The following is a 24,606-nucleotide window of genomic DNA, read 5'->3' on the forward strand; positions in this document are numbered from 1 at the left end:
CCCCCCCCCCCCCCGGGCCCAGGCTCAGGCCAAAGAGGGGCCCCAAAGACTTGTTTGTTGGCTGTGCTTGTATCTCACTGCTGTCCTTTGCTTCCATGTGCCACTGCGGCGATGACTCCACGGCTTCTCCCCCAATGGCTGCGTGACCCCATGGCTGCTTCTGGGTGAGTACTGGTTTGGCTAAGTAACTGCCACATGGGCTTTATTCTAATGCGCGTCCTGTGGCTCTGAGGCCACTGGGAGGTGTAGAGGGAGTCCCGGGGTGGGGGAGGAAGAGCTGAGGGAAAATCCTAACTCTGAAGTTAGGATCCTATCACAACCAGCTGACTTCTTTCCAGACTCCTGACACACTGATGCAGTGATTTTTGCATCTGGTTTTAGCCACTGATGGGTGGCTCTTTGCGTCTCCATTTTGCATCTGTAAAGTGGGAATATTAACACCTACCTGACACAAGTATGTTTATTCTTTTATTCTCGTAAGCCCCACGAGGGCCGGGATGTTTATTCACCTGTGCACTGCTGTATCCCAGCACCGAGGATAGAGTGGCTCATAGTAGGTACGCAATGAATATTTCTGAATGAAAGAAAATATTAATTCAGCATCACTATGCACCCGTCATTGTGCTGTGTATTGGATTAAATGGCTAATGCATATGAAGTGCCCAGCCTTAGAGGGGCTCAGTGAGCATGAGTCCCCTCTTTGCTCCCCAGATTGTGCATTCCTTGGGGGCCAGGTCTCTGTTAAGTGAGTTCTGGGTCCTCCGAACTGAGTGTGGGATCAAGTACCAAGGAGGCATCAGTCAGCAGAGAGAGGGGCCTAGGCAGCGAGACTCAGGGCCTCTGCTTAGGCCTGGGGAAGGAGTGGCAGAGCCTCTGGATTTCATCAGAAGGGTGGGTCAGCTGGGGAGGTCTGGGGCTGAAGGAGGGAGGGATGAGGAGGAGGGACTCTGCCTCCTAGGACTGCCACTTTCCTAGCTGTGTGATCTTGGATAAGTCACTAACCTCTCTGAGTCTTGGAGACCTCATCTGCGACATGCATATCATAGCACTTGCCCCACACGGGCGTGGGAAGGAGCCAGTGAGAAGTGCGGGGCACAGGGCCCTGCTTGGTAGCTGTTGGTTTTCTCCCAGGCCTGGGCTCATTCTGGGAGAGGACTAAGTAAAGTGTTCCTCTTTTTGGCTCCTTTCTCCTACTTTTAACTTCCCACCTGGGTGGAACTAGACTCTAGGAGTCAGGAACCCCAGACTCCCCAGCAGGCTGGCCAGGGCCCAGGGATAAGGGCTGGCTTCTGCCCAGTGTGGAAGTAGCTGAGTGGAGGTCCCAGCTCTGCCATTTTTTGCTGTGTGACTTGGTTCAGTAAACCACCTTCTCTGGGCCTCAGTTACCTCACCTGTAAAATAGGGTTAATAAAGCATACTTCCCTTGAAGGATTATTCAGTGAGCAAATGGGTGGAGTAGGAATCATCATCACTATTACTATTTGGCCCTGGCTGAGGAGGCTCCAGGGAGGGCCCTGGAGAATTGCATCCCACCTTGGCCGAGGGATCCTGAGACTCTCTAGTCATCATATGTACTATTGCCACTTATTGGATATTTTTCATATGCTGGGCTGGTTGTTTTGTTATTTTAGACACATTATCTCATCTAGTCCTCCCAGTGACCCTATGAGGTAGGCATTATGGCCTCAACTTTATGGATGAGGGAATTGGTGCAGAGTAAATCAAGTGAGTTACCCAGAGTCACATGGTTATTTAGGGGTGGAGCTGGGGCTCAGACCCAAATCTGCTCACCCTAAGGCCGCAATTATTAGTGTGAAACCCTCTCACTTCCCCAAAGGAGGCAGAGGCTGGGTCTGGGTCTTCTCTGTCCATCTCCATTGCCCAGCACAGTACTGGTGGGGGCTGCTGGGCTGTTTGCTGAATATATAGATACACACACACTCACATACGTGCATGCGCGCGCGCACACACGCACACACACACGCACACACACACACACACACACGCACAGTACCCCCACCCAGCCTGGTGCTCCAAGAGTTTTCAAGAAAGAAGAGAACAGAAAGCAGGAGAAGGCCTGCCAGTGTAGTTGTTGAGAGTCAGACAGACCTGGCTTTGAATCCTGCATCTATCGCTTACTAGTTGTGTGACCTTGGGCAAGACATTTAACCTCGTAGAGACTTAGCTTGGCTTATCTGTAAAATGGGGATAGAAAAAGAAACTACCTGCCTCTTAAGAGTTCTTATGAGGATTACATAATACACATAAGGCACATGGTGAGTACTCAATGATAGTAATTACTGTTATTATAATTATGAGTATTATTTTGGGATTACAAAGATATCCCTCTTGAGACAATGGAGACCAGGCCTGGGAGGAACCCGCTGGGGACAGGCAGGTAGTAACCAATCTAACAGGTTCTGAAAGTCACCTGCATATAGGGAGGGAGGAGGCCTCTTGGAAGTAGGAATGTACCTCCCTTTCCTAGCCATCTGCTTTCATTCATACCCACTCTGTGCCAGGCCCTGTGCTGGGCATGGGGCACAGAGGTGAATCTGTGTCACCTCTGCCCCCAACTGCCTCCTCGCCTGGGAGCTCAGAGTCTGGTTGGGGAGGAGGACACAGAAACTACCAACTCCACCTTTGATTGAAGCACTAAAGTGTGAACTGTGAACATCTCCTCAGGCAAAGACCAGGAGAAAGGGCATTCCTAGTGGAAGGAACTGCTTTGCCAAGGTACTGAGCCGTGACCTGCACTTGGGGGGATGCGGCTGGAGAGACAGGCTCAGGGGAGTTAGGGAACTTGGCCCAGAGGCCATGGGGGACCATTGGGTATGAAGCAGGGGAATGGCGTGGCCAGGCTTTTATTTCGGAAGGATCACCTTGTGTGGAGGACAGAGAGGAGGGAAGGGGCAGGGGCAACTCTCCAGGTGAGTGATGCTGAGGCATAGGGCCTGGGGCTGAGCCACGGAATGGGGAGCAGCGGGGGGTTGTGAGCTCTGTCCAGGAGGCAGAGCCAGCAGGGCGAGCTGAACTGCAGTGGGCAGGGTGAGGTCTTAGGTCTGGGGGCGATGGGGCCTGCTGGGGTCTCTGGCTGAGGGACACAGCTGGGTCAGGGGGTAAAAGCCACTTGTCTGCTCCTTGCCACCTTCTGCCTCAGTTTCCCTAGGGCCCATGCCCCCTACTTCTGCCTTGGGGGTCCCTTGTGGTGAACCTGGTAGGTCTAGCAGGGAAGACAGCTCTTTGGGGTGGAGGCTGGACAGGGGCTGTGAGGTGCAGACAAGCCTTGGGTTCTAGCCCTGCCAGTGTCACTGAATGTCTGTGTGGCCCCTGGACGTCACTCCCTCTCTTGCCCTGTTGTCCGCGCCTTGAGAGAGAGGACAAGAAAACCTGTTTTGCCTTCCTCAAAGTTTCAGTGATAAAATACAAGTATAGACAACATACATCTATTGAGCATGGACTGTGTACTAGGTTCTGGGGGCACAAAGATGACTCGGAGGGGGTTCTTGCCCTTCAGGAAGCATGAAGCACTTCAGAGCGAGCCCAGCCCAGCAGGTGCTTAACTCTAGGCCTCAGGGGAAGAGACAGCTAAGCTGGGACTTGAAGGATGAATAACAGCTCTCTAGGTGGGCAGTGGAGGGAACAGATTTCTAGGCATAGGCAAGAGCGTGTGTGAAGGCTTGAACCTACACGATGTGCTTGGGTCCTAAGTACGTAGTTTGGTATGGCCGGAGCAAAAAGGGAGAGGTAGGTGGTGATGGGAGGTGAGGATGGACAGGGAAGCAGACCTAGATCACACATTGCTTTGGAGATGATCGCTTGCTACTCTCTCCTTCCTGCATCTTCATAACTGCCTGCTCCCTTCATAGAGACTGCCAGCGCCCTTTCCACCCTCCTCCTCTCCCATCCCCCCTCCTTCCCTCCTTGTCCCTTCTTACCCCCACTCTAGTCACACCCAGTGGCTGCCTCTCTCAGGAGTTAACAACCTGGGTTCCCTGCTGGCTCTGCCACTTATAAGTTGTGTGGCCTTCGGTCATTTGCCCTCTCTGAACCTGTTTCCACCTCAGTAAAATGGGGACAGCAGCCTTCCTCACAGGGAAGGGTGGAGGCTTCAATGAGGTGATCTCCACAAATGGCCTTGTACAGTGTCTGAATGTAATATGCACCCATCAAAAGCAACTCTACTTAAATCATCATGCTTTGGACTCCTTGGTCTCTCTGGTCCCACCCACTGCTTCCCCTGCCTCTCCTGACAGTGAGCTCTGGCCAGCAAAGGAAGGAAAGGATTAAGAAACAAGCCCAATCTCCAGAGGGGTCCTGGCCCACTGCCGAGCTTGCTCCCTCTTACCCCTTGCCCCCCCTTGGCCTCAGGCCCAAGGACGCTCGGTCTTGAGGGCAGGGCTCTCCCCAACTCCCTACCCTAGAGGCCCCTCCTGGGCTAGAGGCCAAAGCCAGCAGCAGAGTGATGTCCCGTATCTGTGGGAGGCCCCATAGTCTGGGCAGAACTGGATCCCTGAGCCTCGTGGATTTTACAGCAAAGGCTGGTGACCAAGTCCCTTTTGGCACAGACGCAGGAACCTCAGATCAGAGCAGGTGGCTGATGGCGCAAGGTCACGCAGCAGGAACCTAGGTCTCCGGACCCTTTTTGTACTATCCTGTGAATGGTTTTGACGTTGGCTATCATTTCACCTCCCTGAGCCTCAGTTTCCTCTGCTGTGGAATGGGGCTGATTTTACTGTGAGGATTGGCAATAATGTAGATAAAGCACTTGGTCCAGGGTTCAGCATTATGAGGCCTCAGTGGTAGGTAGCAACTGTGACTGCTGTCGTAACTGCTGCCTCTGAGAACCTTCTTCTGCCCTACCTCTTCCCAGTCTAGGAACCTGGAGTATTTGATACAGTTTCTTGTTGAACTGATGACACCCAATAAACTGGTTTTAAAGCCAGAGGCTCAGCATCTTTTGCCCCCTCTCCCCCACCTCCCCCTTCCTAGTTGGCTAGAACACTCTATCCTCACCCTTGGCCTGATTTTGGCCTCTGCCCCTTGCCCATCTCTGCCCTCCTGGCACCAAGCCTGCATGGTCTCTCTTCCAGGAGCCACATGAGGACAGAGTTTCCCTTCCGCAGCCTCCTCTGATCAAATGCCACTGCCAGTACTTTGAAAAGCAGAGTCAGAAGGGTCTTGCATTACCCAGGCCTCAGCTGATTTTACTGTGGAGACAGTTGAGGGCTGAGGGGACAGAGGTGGACTCTGAGTTCCCTGGAACTGCCCTCAGGCAGCTAAGACGACACTAAGACTTTTGCAGAGGCCGTGAAATAGGCCTAGAAGGGCAAACCTGGTCCACAGCCCCAAATGTGGAAGAGTAGAAGGACCACCAGACTGGGGGCTGGAGGGCTGTGGCCCTTACCCAGCTCTTCCTGACCTCTCTGAGCCTCTGTCTTCTGTTTTCTAAAAGGAAGGGGATGGATTGATGTCAGAGGTTTCTACTAACATTACAGGATTAAAAGAAGGGCCAACAGAGCTCAGTTTGAGTCGCAGTTTCATCACTGACCAGCTGTGGGACCTCTAGCAAGTTGTTTTACCTCAGTGAGCTTTAGTTTTCTCATTTACAAAATGGGAAAAATATTAGCACCTTCTCATAGGTACTTAAGGGCTAAATTAGATAATTCAGGTAGAGTACTCCATCCATAGCTGGCACACTGCAATTTTTGTTGTTATTCTTAGATTAGCAGAGGCAAGAAGAAATCAGCCAAGGCCAGTTAGGAAGCAGTTCACGGAGAAGGCAGGGCTTGAGAATGTGCAGGATTCGTCTGTTCATTCATTCACTCAACACATATGTATTTAGGATTTGCACAGACAGGGCATAGAGAAGAGGAGCAGGGAGGCTGGAGAAAGCTGGAGGCAAGCAGACCTGCCTATTCTAGATGTGTGATGTGGGATCATTACTTCTCTTCTGTGGGTCTCATTCCCTCAACTGTAAAGTGGTGAGAAAAGTGAGCATAATCCTTACCTCCAGAATTGTCCTAAGATGCAAGAGTTCAGGTACACAGTGGGTGATCAGTCTGTCTGATGCCTTTTCTCTCCCAGCTCTGTTAATGACTAGAGGTATGATCTCAGGCAGCCAGTCCTTGAATCCACCAACCACACTTCCACCCCAGGGCCTTTGCACTTGCTGGTCCTTTGACCTGGAACACTCTACCCCCAGATCCTTTCACGACTTGTTCTCTCATCTCCTCAATGTTTTTTGTTTACACGTCACCTGCTCAGTAAGGCCTTTCCTGACTACTCTGTTTAACAGTGTGGCACTACGACCCCAACACTCCCTATCCTCCCTCCTGGCTTATTTTTCTCCACAGCACTTATCACTTTTTGACATACAATATTTTATAGAATATTTGCTCATTGTTTGACTCCCCCCACTGGAATGTAAGCTCAGTGACGATGGTAATATTTGTCTGTCTTGTTCAATGTTATATCCCTTGTACCTAGAAGAGTGTGTGGTTCATAGTAGGTGCTCAGTAAATATTTGTGGAGTGAATTAGTGAATAAATGAAGCCTCTTCTCTCTGGGTGTAGCACTATTCTGAGCACACACACACACACACACACACACACACACACACAATAGATTCTCAATAAATAATTGTATGAGTGGTCATCATCTCCATCTGCCAGATAATACCTTGGTTGGGTCAACCCTGAAGCCCTTTAGCTTCTGACATTTTCTGCCAGGGCATCATTTCAGCTGGAGTGCCCAAATCTTTTGTTCCTGAGTCTGAGCTATGCAGAATTTCTGGTTGGGACTCTTTGGCTGTTGCGCCCACATGGTTATTATGTCATTATTGATAATTAGCACTTAGGCCCAGAGGATTGAGCTTTTTGTTTTTCAGCAGAAATCACAGCAAAGAGCTGTGCTAGCCAGCAGGGGCCCAGGCCTGGAGTGGCTTCCTCTATAACTACCCCCTTCCCAGCTATGGGTCCATGGCTTAGGAAGACCAAGACAGAGGTGCCCAAAGCTAGGGGCACCTGCATACCAGCTCAATCGCTGTCTTCCCCAGGCAGTATTCTGCAGACTTTCTTCTCCCACACATGCTTGGCTCTCCATGCCTAGCCTGGTTTAGAGGGGGGGTCCCCATGCCTCTGGGGGAGGTATAGTTCCCAAAGGTTCAGCTCACAGGGCCATTTTCTGGTGCCCAGGATTCAGGTATTATGGGTGGAGGAAATAACCCTATGTTTAAGACTCAGGAGCCTGGGTTCAAGTCCCTGCTTAGCTGCTGAGTTGTTGGGTCCCCGTAGGTACATCAGTACCTTTTGCTGGGCCTCAGCTTTCTCATTTGTCAAACAGAGATAAAGAGATAGACACCTGCTTGGCTTCACCAGGGAAGAGAGGCAGGTTAGTGTAGTGGGCAAGGATAGGGCTCTGGAGTCAGACACACTTGGTTTCCCCACTATACCCCTTCTTAGCTGTGTGACATTGGGCAAATTGCTTCACCTCTCTGACTTCAGTTCCCAAAGCTAAAGAATGGGGTTAAAATAGTACCCACTCCATAGGGTTGTTGTGACAACTAAATAAGGGAACGCAGGTAAAGGATCTAGGCACATAGAGAGTGCTCTTTACGCTGGTATTATTATAATGACCATTACAGGAATGCAGGCCATCTGTAAACTGTAAGACGGTACTAGCAATAAAGCCAGGAAGATGTGGGTTTGAATCCTTACTCTGACTCTTACTAACTGGGTGATCTGGGGTAAGTTTTTCACTTCTCTGAGATTCTGTTTCCTCATCTGTACAATGGGAATTAGAGTCATACTGTGTTCAAGGGGCTGTTGTAAAGGTTCAGTGACGTGTTGCATAAAGAGTACTTGGTACAATGGCTTGCAGATGTCATCCCCATTTTATAGATAAGGAAGAGAGGAGTAGTGACTCACCTGAACTCACATAGCATCTCAGTGGTGGAGCTTTGATTTGAACCTCGGTCTGCTTACCTTAAAAGCCCCCAATCCTTTTATCTCTTCTTGCCATCACCCAAATATGGGACAATGATGAAGGTGTTTGTTCTTGGTGCTACTGGTCTCATCTCATTCATCCCGTGATCCCCAGTGCCTACGCACAGGAGGTGCTCAGTAATGTCTGCTGGATGAAGAAAGCGGGGAGCAGCATGTCCTCAGTTCCAGGGAGCCTTTTGCCTTGGGATTTTTTTCTGCTTGGTTGATAGCAGAATAAAAATAAAAATAAACAATAAAAATCATACTTAGCACAGGTGTGGGCTTGTAATCTGAAGAACCCTTTGCACCTCCCACATAATTGATCCTTCTTGCTACCCTGGGTGATATCCTGGGTGGGTACCTCTATTTGATTGGTGTGGAAATGGGAGCCCAGAGAGGGTATAATGGATGAAAATTTGCATCCTGCCCAAAATTCACATTGACGCCTTAATCCCAATGTGATGGTATTTGGAGATGGGGCCTTTGGGAGGTGATTAGGATTAGATGAGGTCACGAGGGAGGGGCCCTCATGATGGGATTAGTGTCCTTATGAGAAGGGATACCAGCGAGCTCCCCCTCTCTTTGCCATGTGAGGACATGAGAAGAGGTGGCTGTCTGCAAGCCAGGAAGAGAGCTCTTACCAGAATCTGACCAGGGTGTCACCCTGATCTTGGACTTCCAGCCTCCAGAACTGTGAGAATATAAGTTTCTGTTGCTTAAGCCACCCAGTCTATGGCATTTTGTTAAGGCAGACCGAGCTAAGAGAGAGGGTAAGTGACTTGCCCACAGTCACACAGTGAACTTATTGCAGAGCTGAGGCTGGACTTATTTGTAGTCATTTCTCTCTTTTTTCCCCGTGGAAAAACTCCCAGTCACTGGAAGGCTTAGAAATGGAGACTAGCTAAATGCTAGACAGACAGCTCAGGAACTGTCCTGCCACAGCAGCTTTGGAGGATCTTAGGGCAAGTCAAACCTGGCCATTTCTGGGTACCCAGTCTCCTCCTGCTTCCCCATAGCTCCTCCTCTGCCCTCTCCCAGGGGAGGGTTGGGCCAGGCTGACTTTAGCAGGTTTAGAAGGGGCTCAGCTAGCTGGTGGCACTGAGCCTGTTCCCATGTTTCTTGGGAAACCCTCTGGAGGGTTGCCTGCCTGAGGGATAGAGAATTAGTGGGTTAAGCTTGAGTGAGCTGGAGGCTTGGCTGGATCAGGGACATTAGGCATACCCCAGCTGGTGAGAGAAGGGGGTTGGGGAGGGTCATGGGAGGTCAGATTCTTGGGTCCCTCCTTGAATGGCCCAGGGCTCCAATCAGAAGCAGCCACAACAGCCTTTCCCTGGGGTCTTGGGACAGATGTTGATGTTGCTCTTTCATCTCATTTCCAAAGTGCTTTCCTGAGAGTGATATGAAAGCAGTGTGGAGCAGAGGACAGTGGTAGCAGATGGACTTCGTTTAAACTGTGACATTGGGCAAATCACCTAATGTCTCTAGACTGTAGTTTCTTCAACTGCAATTGAGGCTAATAACACTTTATGCGGCTAAGTGCATTAATGCATATAAAGTACTCAGTACGTGACTGGCACATAGTAAATATCTAATAAATGTAGTGGTCATTATTTTTTAAATTTTTTTAAAATTTTTTATATTTTTGTGGTACGCGGGCCTCTCACCGTTGTGGCCTCTCCCGTTGTGGAGCACAGGCTCCGGACGCGCAGGCCCAGCGGCCATGGCTCACGGGCGCAGCCGCTCCGCGGCATGTGGGATCCTCCCGGACCGGGCCACGAACCCGCGTCCACTGCATCGGCAGGCAGACTCTCAACCACTGCGCCAGGGAAGCTTGGTCATTATTTTTAATAATAAGTTATCTCTAAGGTCCCTTCCGGCTCAGACAGTCCTAGGTTATATGGCTGTACAATTTAGCTTGGCCTCCAGCTTTGGACGAGAAATGTAGCTGCACTTAGAAGAAGGCAGTGAACAGAATCTGGAGTAGGGGTCAGAAAACTTGGGTTCAAGTTTGGGCTCTGCCGCCCCTGTGCTATGTGACCTCAGGCAAGTCTCCTCCAGTTTCTGGACCCATTTCCCAATATGTTTAAAATCAGCTTGGGCTTGATGATGTCTAAGGGCCTATCCAGTTCTAACATTTTGTGAATCTAGAGGCCTAAAGGAATACCTTACTAAACGGTCCACTGGGTCCTATTTTACAATTTCGACTTCCTTCCCTTCTGTCCCTTGTTTCTTGGAGTGTCTTCACAGCAGAAAGGACGTAACTCGCCAACTCCAATATATGGATTTTAATCATACTTAGCTGTTTTTGCTTTTACTGTGCACAGGGAACTCTTTAAAACAGAGCTTAATGCAATTTTTGTAAGCAAAGTGCATTCTGTCAAAGAGGTCAAAACATGCTCTTGTGTTTTCAAATGTGAAAGAGTATTCATTCATGGAATTGTCTTTCATTGCATCTGCTGATTTCTTTTGCTTTTATCTCAAAAAATGACCAGCACAGGCAGCTGTGTAGGTTATAATTAAAAAATATATGCTGCAGTCAGTGTGCTTGAAAAAATAATCATGGGTATGATTTAGATAAAAAGATATTTGTCAAGTATATAAGAGAGAAAAATGGGGGAAAAAAGGGAAAGAAAAAGAAAAAAGAAATAAAAAGAGAGAAAAATGGGAAATAACCTAAATGTCTAATAACATTTAGGTTTAATTAAATGATGGTACATCCACTTGAGGGCACTGTGGATGTCATAATATATTGTTAGGAGAAAAAAGTTGGTTCTGAAACAATATGATATAAAGTTTAAAAAAGCATTAGGCTGAACCATATGCAATTGCTGATACTTGACCATTTTAACCTATAAAATCAGCAATTTCATATGACTTAATATATATAAACAAAAATGTACATCTGGGGGCTTCCCTGGTGGCGCAGTGGTTGAGAGTCCGCCTGCTGATGCAGGGGACGCGGGTTCGTGCCCCGGTCCGGGAAGATCCCACATGCCGCGGAGCGGCTGGGCCCGGGAGCCATGGCCGCTGAGCCTGCGCGTCCAGAGCCTGTGCTCCACAATTGGAGAGGCCACAACAGCGAGAGGCCCGCGTACTGAAAAAAAAAAAAGAAAAAAAAAAAAAAGTATATCTGTCAGGAGAGGTACTAGAAGGGAAATCTCCCACCAAAATATTGATGGTAGTTATTTCTGATTGATGGCTTTACGTTGATTAAAATTGTTTTTCTTAACTATATTTTCTGTGAACAATGCAAGCACTACTACTGAAAATAATCCCCTAGAAAGGTATACCACTGTATAAACAGCAATTTTTCCACCTTGTTATAGCTTGTTTGATTTATCATTTGTGTTTAAAAGGTCTAAAATGACTGCAATTTTATTACCATGGGCCAGATAGAAAGCTCTACTCTTTTTTTTTTGCCATACGTGGGCCTCTCACTGTTGTGGCCTCTCCCGTTGCGGAGCACAGGCTCTGGACTCGCAGGCCCAGCGGCCATGGCTCACGGACCTAGCTGCTCTGCAGCATGTGGGATCCTCCCGGACCAGGGCACGAACCCATGTCCCTTGCATCGGCAGGCGGACTCTCAACCACCGCACCACCAGGGAAGCCCGGAAAGCTCTACTCTTCATGTACTTTTGGTACCAGGATTGGTTTTTATTCAGTAGTGACTGTTCAGAACACTTTGCTGGTGGGCCCAGGTTTTCAAAGCCCTCTTCATCTCTTGCCACTCCCCACAACCGACAAATGTTTTCCATGAGCCCTACCACTGGGGCTTCAGGCCAGCTGTGTCCCTAATCTGCCCACGTCCCAGATTTGGGAATGGTTCAGACTCCAACTGTTCCCCCACCCCACCCCCGCTTTCTTCCAATCTCATCTTTTCCAGGTCATTGGAGGCCCCATCTACTCTCCCTGGCCTTCCCCGCTGGTCACCACCTAATTTCACCATCTAATTTCACCCTCTTCTGTGCAGCTGGTGTTTGCTTTTTGCTGGAGCTCAGTTTGCAATGGGGAAGGATTAGGACCCTTTCATGTTGTCTTTTTTCTTTTTTTCCCTTAGTGCCCTTGACCGCTCCAGGGTCTGAGAGGCAGCTTGCAGGGCCTGTATTCCCTAGGAAGGAAAAGGAGGGGTGGTGGGGGAGGCAGAGGTGGGCTCAGCTGGCAGGCGGGATAGAGATGGCCCCTAGAGACCCCATCCTGGGGCTTGGAGCATGCATGGCACAGCCCTTACCCTGATGTGAGCATGGAGCAGCAGGCAGGGAGGGAGCTGAGTTTCTTCCTAGGAAATTAGCTTCAGAGATGGTGCTTGGGACCTTTACCCTGTACTCAATGGCAGTCTCTGCAGGGTGAGCTGGGACCGGATGTCTGGTATGTAGAGGCCTCTTCTGAGAGGGCAGATGGGCACAGGAGTAAGGGTAGTTTCTCTGCCTTTGGGTTGGGCATTACTTTTCCTCTCACCCCCTACTATGTGTTGGGCCCTGCTATACTCAAGCATCTGGCACTTAGCCTAACAGGTGATGGTGTGTACCTAACTAATAACAAAAATCCCTCATGTGTGGAGAGTACTTTACAGTTTACAAAGCCCTTTCATCTCCAGGCTAAGAATGAAAAGCCAGGACTGGATTTGAAACCTTTAAGATTCTGAAGCCTGTGTCAACAGTTTTGGTGTGGTGTTGCATGGCACTCTGCATTTGAGTGGTTTACATCTGCCTTATGTCTGGCTGTTTTCTGCTAGCCTAAGATCCCCACTTTTTTTTCAGGGTGATGATTATTAAATACTACACACTCCAATGAAGCCTCTTTAAGTACAGTGTGTCATTGCCTAGCACTTCATGGCATAGAGAATCTTGGTTTTCATGAATCTGTATTTGCTGGAAAACACAGAGATGGTAGTGGTGAGCTGTCTTGTGATTGATCTTCAGGATTTATCTTTCATGGCACCAGATTTCCAGGTCTGATAGGTGAAGGAAGCCTCTGAGGCACAGAGGTGGTAGAGCTAGAGCTCCCGAACCTGAGGACCTGAGGCAGGGGACCAGAATATTCGAGAACAGATGCTTCACCCCTAGTACACAGAATGACCTGGGCCAAGTCACGTGACCTAACTAAGCCTCAGCTTCCTTATATATAACATGGGGATAACTCATTCACTCGTTCAGCAAATACTTATTGAGTGTGCACTGTTTTGGGAGATGAGCAAGAGGACGAAGTCCCTGCCCTCCTGGAGCTTGCAGTCTAGTGAGTCTAAACTGAAGCAATTTATTGAGAGGGACAAATAAGTAAATATATAGTAGAAAGTCAGGTAGAAGTGCCATGAAACAAAATTAAAGCAGGGCAAGGGTGTGTAAGTGGAGGCTGTTTCAGATAGGGTAGTCAGGTGGTCCTCAAGGCTCTCTTATGATGTTTCAAACAGATAACCATGTAATATGCTCAGCTCGGTGCAGGCAATTGAGTGCTTACCAAATATATTATGATATCAGCGAGCCCCACACCTCTCAGTCCATATTTTAGTCTCCAGATAGCAGTAGTAATTAACACTTAGGTAGATCTTACTGCGAGCTAGGCACTGTTCTAAGCCCTTTACATATATATATATTTTTTTAATTAATTAATTAATTTTTGGCTGCATTGGGTCTTCGTTGCTGCCGTGGGCTTTTCTCTAGCTGTGGCGAGCGGGGGCTACTCTTCATTGTGGTGTGCGGGTTTCTCATTGCGGTGGCTTCTCTTGTTGTGGAGCATGGGCTCTAGGTATGCAGGCTTCAGTAGTTGTGGCTCATGGGCTCAGTAGTTGTGGCTCATGGGCTCAGTAGTTGTGGCTCATGGGCTCTAGAGAGCAGGCTCAGTAGTTGTGGCACACGGGCTTAGTTGCTACGCGGCATGTGGGAATCTTCCTGGACCAGGGCTCGAACCCGTGTCCCCTGCATCGGCAGGCGGACTCTCAACCACTGCGCCACTAGGGAAGTCCCAGCCCTTTACCTATTTTAACTCATTTAATTTTTACAATAACTCTTATGAGGTAGGAATTGTTATTATCCCCTTTTATGGGTCGGAAACAAGCACAGAGTAGGGCAAACAATTAGGGAGACAGAATTGAACTCAGGTAGTCTGTTTCTAGAGGCTGAGCTGAGTTGTGAGGGGGCTGTGATTAGATACGAGGAGATGGTCTAGCTGTCATATACAGGCTCCGATGTCAGATTGCCTGGCTTCTTATCGTGGCAGGTCTAAGCCTCTCTGCTTGGGTTTCTTCATCTGGAAAATGGGAATACCAGAATTATCTTACCTTATAGGGACCATGCTTAAAACAGAGCCTTCTTTCTGCTCGCCTGTTCAGACACCAGCCTGGCAGGGAGTGTGAAGGTCCAAGGGGCCTCTGAAACTAATGAAAGGAAATAACAGCACATCAGGCAATTGTCAGAGCAACCCTAAGTTCAGCTGGAGACCAGACTTCCGAAGCTAAGTTTTCATGATTTGAGGCAGCCAGGGCAGAATTAGGAGACCCGTAAATGCAGAAGACAGCTGAAATCTTGGCGTGGCCACAACACTCAGCATCCATTTCAGGCCTTACACAGCTGCCCGGAGAGGTGAAGTCTCATCGAATGTCAGTGTTGGAATGGCGCCTAGAGACGTCAAGTTAGTAGATGGGGAAACTGAGGCCCAGAAATGCTGAATGACTTACCCAAGGTCACTAGGTCCATTTGGGGGACAGTCAGCGTGGGTAGCTTGGGAGCAACTTCCAAATCTCAGACCCTTACCTGGCCCTCCTTGGGGTGGGTGGGGTGGGAAAGGTCGTCACCTTCGTCCAGGGCACTGGCTACGTTCCCCACGTGGGTACCTCAGGGGCCGGGAAAGCACGGACTCTAGAGCGGGTTCGACCTGCGCCTGCGCACACGCGGCCAGCCCCCTAGCCTTTTCCCCTCTTTTTCCTTCCCCTCCCTGCTACTTACCGGCCTAGGGGAGGGGGGGAAATGAGAGGAGCCAGAACTTGGCCTCAGCCAATGGGCTGGCGGGCCGCGGGCCCGGCCCACTACTTCCCTGCGGCGCCACCCAATAGAAATTTACTACAATGTTGTGGCGAATAGAGGGGGAGGGCGCGCGGGGCGGGCTGGCTAAGGGCCGGGCGGGCCTCGCTTCGCTGAGTGAAGGCGGGAGGGCGCGCGCCGGGGCCGCCTGCTCGCTCCCTCACTCGCTCGCTCCCTCCCTCCGCCGGTGGGTTAGTCAGTCAGTCAGTCCGCCCGCCAGCAGCCCGCGGGCCAGCGAGCCGCAGAGGGCCGAGCCTCGGACGCCGGCGCCTCCTTCTGCCATTGTTCGTCTGGCGGCTGCAGAGGCGGGCACGGGAGCCCGGGCCCCGGAGCCAGCGGTGAGGCTAGGCGGCGGCGGCGCGCGAGCGGAGCTGGGGTGGGGGGCTCGGAGCTGTCCCCGAGGGGACGGTCCTGGAGGCCGCGGCGGCGCCGAAGCCTCTTTGTCTCCAGCCCCCCGCAGGCCCGGGCCGGGGGCGCGCGCTCCACGGCCTCCGCACGCCCTCGGCACGCCGGTGGCCGAGGGGCTGGAGCCGGGGACGCGGCCGGCCTGTGGGGAAAGAGGCGGGGGTGGCGCTGGGGGAGCGTTTAAAAGTTAAGCTCAGGGTGCATTTTTGACGAGGGGAAATCGGTACCGTCTGGTCTGTCAGTCATTGTACAGTGGGCAGGAGCCCTGGAAGGAAACCAGATGGGGGCGAGTTGCAGGTTTCGGGCGGCGAAGGTGTGGGGTGCAGCCGCAGAGAGGTTTCTCGGTGAAGAGGTAGCTGGGCGGTCTGGAGAAGTCAGGCACAATGTGAGGGGTGGAGGGAGCCCTGCAAGGACTTTAAGGCCTTCCCGCCATAGACACCCACATCATTAAGAAAAATTCCCCAAACCCGAGGGCTCTATGTTCTCCTGCTGAGTCTTCCCGGGTCCCAGGGACCAAAGGGTTAAATCGATTCTCTCAGCGTCGTGACCTCCTTTTTCAGTTCGCGCATCTGTCGGCTTGGACGTATTTCCTCCTGCTTGCTGGGCTGCCTTTACCTGTGGAGAGGCTGGATCTAGACTCGCCCTCCGAGATGCATCCCCAGGCTGTTAGTCCTGGTGGGGGTTTGCCAAAAGAGGTTTTTTCTTCCCAGAAACGGGCATTCTCTTGAGAGAGAAAGTGATCTCACGTGAAACAAATTGCTGACGGATAGGTTTCTGGCCACATGATAGCGACTGTCATCCTGTTGTTTCTCTAACTGTACCCAACCATAAATGCCTAGTCTGTGGAGACTTGTCGTTTTTTGGCATGTATTGCTGATTAGGAGTTAGTTTTTTTTTTTTTTTTTTAAAGAGATGCCGAGCTTTTTTTAGTAGTCTGGGTGATTTCACAGCTGCTATTCTGTTCTTTCTGTTTTTAGGGAAGGTTGCAAGAAATGGTTATGTCTCTGTCTTGGATATTATTATAGTGAATTTATACTCTCTTGAGGATATATACTGTACCCAGTGCTGTTGCTCATTATTGTTTTCTATATCTCAGTCTTGGCAGTATTTTTTTACCGTTGAAATCAAATATATTTATATATATGCTATATATATTATAAATATCTTTATATAATTCTTATCATCTCAATTTTGTGTAGCATTAACTCTTACTTTTTGTGGAAACTTGATGTACTCTTCATTTTCCTTTTCTGTAAGTTGGAAACATAATAAGTTCTTTGCCAGCCGACCAATTTTGGTTTTATAAAATAGTTTCTTGGGGTGTTATTAATATAATCCATATGGAGTACATAGCAGAATATATGGCACACAGTAAGCACTCAATAAATGACAGATTAAAACAAGTTGATATAATGCCTGAACATCAGATTGCCTTGGTATCAAGGTGCTAATTCAGACTGCCTTCTACAGGAAGGTTATGATTAAGGTAAAGATAGGTGTTATTCATATCCCTGGGGAAACCGAAGTGCGGTATATCTTTGCCACTATTAAAAGTGAACTTACCTGCAGCAGCATGCTCACCTTCTGATTCCTCTTTCTTCTGGTAACAAAACTACACTTTTTTTCCTTGTATAATTGAATTCAGGCTTACAAATAAATGAGTTTGATCTTAGGCCTCACCGAAATTCTCCCAACATTTATACCAGTGTTTTATAACCAAATATTAGGTAAGTCCTTGCACAATGTGGTCCCAATCTACCTTTCTACCTTTATTCTCTTTATTACTTGTATTTTCCAACCAAAAAGAACTGCTCAGTAATAACCCATGCTTTCCTATCTCTGTACCTTTGGCCATGAGATTCCAGCTACGCTTGTCATATATATTCCTTCTGATAGTTTTGAGTTCTGTTAAAAATGTCCCATATTAGTAATTTGAAGTGTGGGGAAAATTTCCCTATGTGAAAGGAACTTGATGGAATTTTTTGTTTTGTTCTGAGTTTTCTTTGAGCTTCATTAATATGGCCAGCCAGTTGAATTTTTTTTTTTTTGCGGTACGCGGGCCTCTCACTGTTGTGGCCTCTCCCGTTGCGGAGCACAGGCTCCGGACGCGCAGGCTCAGCGGCCATGGCTCACGGGCCCAGCCGCTCCGCGGCATGTGGGATCTTCCCGGACCGGGGCACGAACCCGTGTCCCCTGCATTGGCAGGTGGACTCTCAACCGCTGCGCCACCAGGGAAGCCCCAGCCAGTTGGATTTTAACTGGTGTTTGTTAAAAGGATTTAGGTCCTAAGTGCCCCATCAATGTGTGTAGCCCTTAGTGGTAGATGATGGCTGATGGTAGATTAAGAAAACCGCTTAGGCTTCCATTCTACTCAGAGCTAAGAACTCTACCAGTTGACAGGTTTAACACTTGGAAACTCTGGCTGTCAACAAATAGACTAAACTAATAGAAGAAAGTTTTACATTTTAGGTGGATTTCTGCTTGCTTTCTACATCTCTTTCTTGGTGGTCTAAGGGTCAGCGTGTCCTTAATGTTGGTTAAACACTCAAATCATATTTATTGTATCCAAGTATTAGATATGGTAAACAAGCCTATGTTTTATTTAATTTTATTTTTTGGCCACGCCTCAAGGCATGTGGGATCTTAGTTCCCTGACCAGGGATTGAACCGGTGACCCCTGCATTGGAAGCTCAGCAGCTTAACTACTGGACCACCAGGGAACCCCCAAGCCTATGTTTTAAAGTAGGCTCATCCTCAATATAATATATAAAATAACGTGATGTGATACTTTATATAATAGTAAGAGAATAGTACACAAATCTTTCTCTTTTCGTTTTAAAAGTACTTGTATCCTTTCTTTTTCTCTTAAGAAACATTTCTAAGCTAATATCTAAATTAACAAATGATTTTAAAATATTTCTGTCTCCTCTGAAAAAAAATGGTTGTGTCATTTTGTTGAGATATGACCTATGTATTTTTCCTGTTATTTTCTCTCTCTTTTTTTTTTTTTTTTTTTTTCGGTACCCGGGCCTCTCCCTGACGGCCATGGCTCATGGGCCTAGCCGCTCTGCGGCACGTGGGATCTTCCCGGACCGGGGCACGAACCCATGTCCCCTGCATCGGCAGGCGGACTCTCAACCACTGCGCCACCAGGGAAGCCCTGTTATTCTCTTTTGTCAGATTTGTGCCTCACATTTAAAATTCACCAGTGTGATGTTTTCTTGTATGCAGCTTGAGTTTAAAATTTTTGGAAACTACAAAGCCAGCCTTCCATTTTATTCCTTAGTTTATGGTCTTAATTTTAAACAGATTCATTTTATGGGAGGTAGTGTGCTTACAGTGCTATTTGGTTTCCTTCCTCCTGCTCCTAAGAAGGCTTCAGAGTTAAGCTTGTCAGAAGTGTTGCCTAAAAGTCACAGGATTCTTGAATTCTCTGCAGGTACTTTGGTATGCTTATCAGTAGATTGTGATTTAAAATGTGCAGTCTGTGATTTGTGATGTGAGTTACAGGGCTTGCTTATATTGTTTTCTGAATGTCCAAATCTAATTTAATATTGGTGATCTGATTTTATAACTTTAGAATATCAGTGGCTATCAGGGGCTAAATGTGGTTCTGAAATCAATAGGAGTGTATATTTAGATCACAGTCTGCTTCCTTGTTATCTAAGAAGCAGGTCAGTGCAGGTGCTGCCAGTGTACTTTTCCAAGAGTCTCATCAGATTCGTGATTGGTCACATGTATATTCAAATGCAGATTCATTGCTACCTCTAAAGGACTTATTTTTTCCCCAACTGCTTGAGCATAGAATCACCTTATTTTATTTGTGGGCTAAACAATAATAATTCTAACATCTTTTTTCTTATGAACAACTTTGCTTTTTTTCTGTGAATAAAGGCCCCAAAGATTAAACTTTTAAAAACTATTAAGAGAGGCCTCTGAATTGATCAGTTCAGGTCTTATTTATGCAGAGTATCTAGAATTATTGGAAGGTAGTTGATTCATTGCATTTGTAATAGCTTTTAGTTAGAAAAGAGCCAGATTCCAAATATATATGTCAGTTTTTGTTGTTTATTTAAGTTTGTTGGTATGCCACTGGTAGCTTACTTTGTGTCCTTTTTATGAATGGGTTCATGGTGTGCTCAGTAAAATGTGGTGTAACGAATACTCTGGTGTACACACTGGGTTAGATTAGTATTTATTTATTTATTTTTAAAATAAATTTATTTAAGTAATTTATCTTTTGGCTGCATTGGGTCTTCGTTGCTGCGCGCGGGCCTTCTCTAGTTGCAGCGAGCCGGGGCTACTCTTCGTTGTGGTGCACGGGCTTCTCATTGCGGTGGCTTCTCTTATTGCAGAGCACGGTCTCTAGGTGCATGGGCTAATTCTAGATTATAGTTAACCCTTAATGCAGGGGTTAGGGGTGCTGACCTTCCGTGCAGTTGAACTTGTGTAACTTATAGTTGGCCCTTCATATATGTGGTTCTTCCATGTATGTGGTTCTGCCTCTGAGGATTCAACCAACCTTGGATGGTGTAGTACGGTAGTGTTTACTATTGAAAAAAATCTGTGTATAAGTGAACCTGCGCAGTTCAAAGCCCTGTTATTCAAGGGTCAACTGTGCGGTGGAAGCCTGGAGTCCTCACCAATGGACTGCCAGGGAAGTCCCCAGAAGACTTTTTTAGACATTTTCTCCTAATCATCCTTTCCCTCCATGAAGATTTTATTTTTTTTCCTAATATTTATTTATTTTTGGGGGGTCAACTGTATTATCTAATAATATTATCTATTAATAGGGACAGGAATACATCAGTTTCTTTTTGGAAATAGGTGGAAATAATAAGATAAAATAAAATAGGGTATAATATATACTCCTGTAGTTAATTGTGATTTATAAATGTGATCTGCCTGCTCCTTGTGTCTACCATCCTCTATAAAAATCCAGATAAACTTTTTGGTAGGCCCTTTATATGGCTGAATTGTAACACTGGACCCAACATAGACTGAGGTTTAGTTACTTTCTATGTTAATATTCACTCAGACACTTTAATATTATATTTTGATAGCATTAAACCATTATAAAGTTACTGAGTGAGCAACTCTGTGATTTAACAACATTGAAGCATGGGATTATTTTGAATGGGTTAAATTTCAGCCTGTGACCCACAACAAGTGTAACAGAAATGTATACTTTTGGTAATTTATGAATATGTAGTAGTATGCCAAGGTTCAGTTGTGATTGCTATTTAACTATTCGTTAATGCTTGCATAAATTCAGTAACCCTATTAGAATCATTTTAACACAATGGGATCTTAACAGTACGTCTTTGAGTACATCATCTTACAAAGAAATGCTATTTTAATTTATATGTCAAGCATGTTTTTTTTTAAAGACTTCTTTAAAAAATTTTTTTATTTTTTTCAAATTTATTTATTTAATTTATTTATTTTTGGCTGCGCCGGGCTTTCGTCGCTGCACGCGGGCCCTCCCTAGTTGCGGCGAGTGGGAGCTACTCTTTGTTGCGATGCGTGGACCTCTCACCGCCGCGGCCTCTCTTATTGCGGATCACAGGCTCTAGGCACGCGGGCCCCAGCAGCTGTGGCGTGCGGGCTCAGCAGTTGTGGCTCGTGGGCTCCAGAGTGCAGGCTCAGCTGTTGTGGCACACGGCTTATTTACTCCCTGGCATGTGGGATCTTCCTGGACCAGGGATCAAACCCGTGTCCCCTACATTGGCAGGCGGACTCCCAACCACTGTGCCACCAGGGAAGCCCAGGCATGTATTTCAATTAACCAGTTTGAAATTCTACGTATATTCAAGTGAAAAGTGTTTCACCTTGATAATACACTTGGTACAGATTTTTGAAATTCATTTACACTACTGGTTTTGACCATATGGACACAGGCAGACCTGTCAAGAGCTTCAAGGATTTAAGCCCTCAAATTTTACCTGCCAGCCATTTCATCATGCAGTAGGGACACATGGAAGACAGTTTAAAGTGAAGGCTCTTTTTTTTATTGCTGCCACCCACTTGCACTTTCTTGCCCTTTTATTGTTTTTAATGATTCAGAAAATCGACACTGTTGCTAACTTACTACCTGCAATGTTCTGCGAATCTTGATGGTATTATATAATTATATAAGCCGTTTGCGTGGTGTCATATGATGTTGTATATATGTCCTCCCACACATGTGTCTTTAGAGTAATTTCTTTCCATCTGGTGTTGGAAATGAGCTCTTTGTGAGGTTATTTTTAAATCTTCAAGCTTTCTGGCATCCTCAACACTTGAAATAACACAATTGATTTTGAAGGCAAGAAAACCCACATAGTATATATTTAGTGGGGTTTTTTTTCCAGTGAAAATGTGAATAGTATTTTATTTAAAAAATCATATCCTGTGTTCCAAATAGGCAAAACATGTGCTTTATGTTTATTGTTTCCAGATAATTTTGTTAGTGGGAAATAATCAGTCAGTTGTTGCCAAGTAGATAAAGTAAAGGAGAAATAGTTAAGGGAAAGGATGCCAAGAATAAGAGAACTGTTGGAAGAAAGATGTTTCAGAGATATTTTATTCTCTGAAGGTTTATTGGAATCCTCATCTGAACTCTTGCAGCATTTATTTGTTTCATACCAAGTTTGTCACGTGTTGCTTTATATTGCACATGAAACTGGTGTTTCCCAATAAGGTTGTCAGCTTCTGGAGGGCAGAGGGTCAATATCGTGTCTTTCATTGTCCTCCCCATCCTCCCAAACACAGATATTGCTTACTACAGTAGCTAGATATGTAACATAGACATGTAGAATTGTAGTGAGAATGTGAATTCCAGGATAATTAAGATTAAAATCTGGTTATAATTCTGACTGCTTCTGATTGCCTCTGTGTGTGTGTATCATGTTTTCTTGGAAAGTAAGTTGCAGATATCATGACAATCTACTCCTAAAATACTTCAGTATCTCCTAAGGATAAAGAGATTATTCTACGTTAGTCACAATACCATTATCATACATAAGAAAATTAACAATATTTACATAATAACAACGAATATCCAGTCTATATTTTAAAAAGATTGATGTCATCTACTCAGAAAGATTCATCCAATAATTTCTTTTCTTCAGATGCTATTTTTGTTGACTTCTCTTTGCTAGTTGTATTATCTCTAATATGACTGTTAGTGAACACTGGTTAGCAGGAAATGTTTAATAGTTAATGTACTCCCTTTGGTGTTTCATAAGATTGAAAAGACTAGCATTGGGGTGAATGATTGCATAATGATCAGAGCATCATATTTAAATAAATATCTTAAAGAATATATCAGGTTTCCAAAGGGCATCGTGTTTTTGTTTTGTTTTTAGATTTTTATTATGTGTACTGTGGTAGGCAGCCTTTAAGATGGCTCCAGTGATTCCTGCCTCATGGTTTTCATGCCTTTGTGTAATCCCTTCCCTTTGAGTGTGCCCTGGACCCAGTGACTTCTTTTTTTTTAAAAATAAATTTATTTATTTATTTATTTTTGGCTGCCTTGGGTCTTCGTTGCTGCGCGCAGGCTTTCTCTAGTTGCGGCGAGTGGGGGTTACTCTTCGTTGCGGTGCGCAGGCTTCTCACTGCGGTGGCTTCTCTTGTTGCGGAGCGCGGGCTCTAGGCTCGCGGGCTTCAGTAGTTGTGGCACGGGGGCTCAGTAGTTGTGGCTCACGGGCTCTAGAGCGCAGGCTCATTAGTTGTGGTGCATGGGCCTAGTTGCTCCGCGGCATGTGGGATCTTCCCGGACCAGGGATTTGAACCCGTGTCCCCTGAATTGGCAGGCGGATTCTTAACCACTGTGCCACCAGGGAGGTCCACCAGTGACTTAACTTCTAATGAATAGAATACAGCACAAGTGGTGGGATGTCACTTCCAAGATTGGGTTACAAAAGGCTGTGGTTTCTGTCTTGGGCACTCTCATCTTGGGTACTCTCTGGCCCTCTTCCTGTCACTTGGATAACCAGCTGCTATAACCTAGGAACATTCAGGCAGTCTATGGAGAGGCCCACGTGGTGAGAAACCAAGTCTGTTAGTAACTACTATGAAAGTGAGCTTGGAAGCAGATTCTTCAGGCAGAGTTGAGCTTTGAGAGGAGTGTAAACTTGGTTGACAACTTGACTGCAACTTCATGAGAGACCTTGAGCTAAAGGCACCGAGCTAAGCCATGCTTGAATTCTTGACCCACAGAAACTGAGATAATAAATGTTTGTTGTTTTAAGCCACCAAGTTTTGGAGGTAATTTGTTGTATGACAATAGACAACTAATACACCTACCATTTATTAATTTAATAAATATTTATTGATCATCTACTATTCACCAGGTCCTGTCCTAAGTGCTTTGGGACATAACAGTGAAAAAAGTAGATTAGAAATGTCTGTTCCTGTGGAGTTTACATTTTAGTGGGAGAGGACAAATAAAAATAATAAAGTATACAAATCAGGGATAAAATATATAAGATTTTAGTGAGGATCAGGGAAAGCAGGATAAGGGGACAAAGAGTGAGGGAGGTGGGGTGGATATTTTCAGTAGAGTGGTCAGAAACAACCTCTCTGGTAAGGTGACTTTTGAGCAGAGTCCTGAATGGTATCTGGAGAAGAGCATTCCAGGCGGAACAACATGTGCAAAGGGTAAGCGTGTTTGGTGTGTTTGAGAAACATTGAGTAAGCCAGCATTGCAGGGTCAAGATGATCTACGGGGAAATGTTAGGAGTTGAGTTCAGAGAGGTTACAGGCGGGAGGAGCAGTTCACGTGGTGCCTTGTTGGCTATGCTATAGACTTTGCATTTTTTTTCTGAGATGGGAATTCTTGAGAGGATTTTAGCAGAGGTATGGCATGGTCATTTAATTAATACATACTAATTGATTTATCCACAATGAGCAGGACCTTGTGCGTATATGTGGTCACAAAAATGTAGAAGACATGACCCCTGTCCTAAGGAAGTTTAGTGATCTAGTATTAGAAATCACTGGGCATGCACCAAAAACTTAGGAATAGAGGTGCCGTGTTGGAAGGGCATATAGTTATAGGAAGAGCACAGAGTATGACCTGGGTTAAAATTCTGGCTCTTCTACTTGGTTTAACACATTTCAGCCACAATTTACTGGGTGGTATTATATACCTGGTAAAATAGTAATGCTACTGTTTATTGATGACTTATTATGAGCCACAGTCTGGGCTGTGTGCTTTG

The 24,606-nt window shown here is 46.6% G+C and overlaps 1 protein-coding gene across 2 annotated transcripts in view; it reads left to right on the forward strand.

Annotated features, from left to right (window-relative positions):
- The window catches only part of EPB41 (erythrocyte membrane protein band 4.1), a 197,805-nt gene that overhangs the window by 4,864 nt on the left and 168,335 nt on the right, over window positions 1–24,606 (forward strand). The window contains exon 1 of one of the 2 annotated variants that reach the window (XM_024766760.1): window positions 15,119–15,336. The exons of the other annotated variant lie outside the window; for it this stretch is intronic. The gene's annotated coding sequence lies outside the window, so the exon portion shown is untranslated. Of the gene's footprint in view, window positions 1–15,118; window positions 15,337–24,606 lie in introns of those variants that run through there. 2 annotated transcript variants of the gene reach the window in all.

The sequence above is a fragment of the Neophocaena asiaeorientalis genome, unplaced genomic scaffold (genome assembly GCF_003031525.2).
Source record: "Neophocaena asiaeorientalis asiaeorientalis breed wild unplaced genomic scaffold, Neophocaena_asiaeorientalis_V1.1 scaffold79, whole genome shotgun sequence".
In the NCBI taxonomy this organism is placed as follows: Eukaryota; Metazoa; Chordata; class Mammalia; order Artiodactyla; family Phocoenidae; genus Neophocaena; species Neophocaena asiaeorientalis.